The sequence below is a fragment of the Protomyctophum parallelum genome, assembly GCF_964188405.1.
Source record: "Protomyctophum parallelum genome assembly, chromosome: 6".
In the NCBI taxonomy this organism is placed as follows: domain Eukaryota; kingdom Metazoa; phylum Chordata; class Actinopteri; order Myctophiformes; family Myctophidae; genus Protomyctophum; species Protomyctophum parallelum.
Genome location: NC_139701.1, coordinates 5,512,072 through 5,515,654, shown reverse-complemented (window position 1 = coordinate 5,515,654; position 3,583 = coordinate 5,512,072).

Genomic DNA, 3,583 nt, shown 5'->3' with positions numbered 1-3,583 from the left:
TCTTGCTTACTGTAAATCGCTCTGGATTAAGATAGTCTGCTAAATGCCTAAATTGTAATTGTGAAAGTTGCCCGACCGGCAAAGGCTCCAAGAACAGAATATGCAGTTTAAGGGTTTTTATTTTCCCCCAAACGCCTCCACCAAACTCCAGTAAAGATTTGACAGTGATTTGACAAAAAGGGGTAAATAGCAATAATACTAATAATAAATAAATTCATTCAAATAAAATGACAAAATGATATAAACACTAATGAGCAAACACCAATGAACAAAACCCAATTGGATGAGAACTCTCTTCAGGTTAAACCTTGGTCACACAAGGCCCTGTAGCTCTCCCTCGGGGATGTTACCCGTGTTCTTGCCCACTTCTAACTAACCTGTCTGTCCCTGCAGCCTCCCTTAATTAAATAGGAGTGGATCCTACCACAGGACACAGAATCAATTAGCATTAACATTTCTTCTCAATAAATGCTTCCATAAATAACCCCCTTGCATAAAAGTAACCTATACATTCCTAAAGATGCGTTGCAATTAAACTAATATAAATCAGCATGAAAACTCAATGACAAATAATTACTCAAAGCATAAGAAACACCCCTCTCTCCTGCATAGCACGTGGCCCCTTCCTAATCAAGGGAAATGCCACCAGCAGTGCAGGAGAGACAATTAGCAAACCATGATTACAATTTCAATCCACAAGTTTAAAACAATAGTCCTTGCATGTTATATGAAGCAGTTTCATGTGTATTTGTATATAGGCCCCGTGACAGTATACAAGCGATACTTAAAAAGTTATTAGATTTTAGAAAATATACTGTAGTGACACCACCACAACACTACTGGGAAATGTAGTTAAATTAGTACGCACACATGCGCACGTGCACACACACACGCACACTGCACGCACACACACTTTTGCGGAAAGGTAAGTATCTGCATACGATTATGCATGAGGAACATATTCACAAGTATATATAAATTAACTCATGTATATTACTATTAGAAACCGCATGTACAATACACAACAAATCTCAGACAAAAAAGGAAGTATGAACGCGCGCACACACACACACACACACACACACACACACACACACACACACACACACACACACACACACCCCTAGGGACCTCCAGTGCAGTGGTATGTGTGGTCATGACTATCTGATGAGATGAGATCTTGGTTTGATGGATGAGTTGTGGAGGTCTGCTGTTTCTATACCTTGTTGTTTCAGATAAAACCTCACTGTGTGTGTGCGCGTGCGTGCGTGCACCTGTGCATACAAAAACGTCTGAAGTTTGTACAGCAGTGGTTCATACGCCTTTTCACGATAACGACTCCCAAATGAATATGTGTTTGGCCGTGGCCCCGCCCATTTAATTGTTCTGAAAAAGCAGATCTACAAGCTCACAATGTGTTGTGAGCTTGTAGATGCATTATGTATGTAGGGTTAAAGTGGTTGAACCGATGTTGATGCTATAGTATTAGTATAACACATTTAGCTGGGGACCTCCTGGGACCTTCTCAGGGACCCCTGAGGGTCCCCCGGACCCCACTCTGAGACCCGACGAGGTACCCAGGACAGTGGGTCCTGCACTGGGACCAAAGGGGGTAAGGGGTCAAACTGATAGGACGCAGAAACAGGTTGTGCCTTGTCCCGTAAGCCCAGCACCACCCCCCATACAACCCCTCGTCTATCCATCTCTCATCCACCCACCCACCCATCCATCTCTCCCTGTTGACAGTGTGCAACTGGTCTCAGACATGGAGAGGAAGCCCCTGTCAGAGATAGGGTGCTTATCAGGGCCGGTGGACGGCCCTGCCCTGCTCCCAGCCATCCGTCAGCCGGCCGGCCACCTGGGTGACTGACTGCTTACGACCTGATTCTGACCTCGCCGTGACCCCACTGGATGGCCGTAAGGGGGAGGGGATAAGGTGATAAGGTGGTTTAAGGTCTGGAGGTATAACACAACTAAGCTAGGGATTGGTTTTATTATTTGCTATTGACATCAGGATCAGGAAGTCTTTTATTGCTTCCGGTTGACGTAATCCCCTCTTTTATCATGTTGTAAACATCCATGTTAAAATATAGTGAATGAGAGCAAACAGTGAGTTGGGCACGCCCCCACATGTCTCTCTCTGTGTGTGTGTGTGTGTGTGTGTGTGTGTGTGTGTGTGTGTGTGTGTGTGTGTGTGTGTGTGTGTGTGTGTGTCTGTGTGTGTGATGTCCTTCCTCAGTCAGGCAAGTGAATGCACTCATACACTGTAAAAAAAGTGTTAATTTTACATTTACAAATGTTATTCATTATTATTATTTTATTTATTTATAATTTTTTAACGGAAATTCAAATTTGTATTCCTTTTAGGCTATTGATTAATTATCTATTTAGTATTCATCTTACTTCAGTTATATTACTATATGTCGATGTGTCTGAATGAAATGTGAGAGGTCGGTATTTTCTCATTGTCATATTTCTCATTATTATATTACATAGGAATTATTGTCATATTATTGTTATATTTTGTATTGAATAAATCTTCTAAAATGCATATTTAGTATCGTATCAACTCTTCATTCTCTCACAGAGGATATTTCCACAACATTTTGCATGAATTTACTTTTGGCTTTAGGAGCTATTTTGGGTTAGGATGAGGGTCTCTCATTCGTCTGTTCAATAGAGCAAAGTGACCTAAACGGAACCTTTAACATTGAACAAATAAACTAAAGTGGATGAAGCAATAGGAGCTCCATCTGTGCTCCACAGTTCAGGGTATATTTTCACTGGCCACACAGGACTGTATTTTCACAGGCCGTGGAGGTGTGGAAAGCGCCCGTTACCTCCAGAGATGGACCCCTCTCCCTCTCCTCTCCTCCTCTCCTCATCCTCTGTTTGTTTTGTTTGTATTAGACCCCCCAGAGGGCCGAATTATGGATCAGCTGGGGGACATTCATCTCCGGCTCGCCTCGGCCTCCCGCTCGCGCTAAAATAAGCGGCCAATTAAGTTGACGGCGACCGTGTGCGGCTGTCGCTATCCGAGTGTAGATTAATGGCCGGCCAACACTTTCCCTCCCTGGACCCATTCATCAGAACCAGTAACTGGGTCAGATGATGGTTAAACAGCCTCCCCTGAGGCCCGCGTATCACCAGCACGGTGGGATCCAATTGGATTTAATTGCCCCCCCACCCCCCCCCCCTACCTTGTGCTCTCTAGCTCTCTCGCGCACTGGGGTGTCACACGTCCTGTGTGCGCGTGTGTGTGTGCGTGATGACTTGGCTGGCACTGTCCGCCTCATTAGAGCACTGAGGTACAGTTGCACTCACTCCCTGAGCAGTGTTGCTGAGGTGTCGGCCAGAGGGGCTTCAATAGGAGGCTTTGTCAGAGGGGCTAGGTAGGTGGCAGACGCCACCATGGAAATCGTTGCGGGTTTGCGTAAGGACGTGCTGTAATTGGCCAGTGCACGTGTGCAAGGATGCGCTGTGATTGGCCGGTAGCCCCTTTGAGTGGCAGTTCCGGGCAATCGCAACTCCAACGGGGCTGAGTCGGCTAAGCGATCTTCGCAAAAACCAAAATGTTGAATTG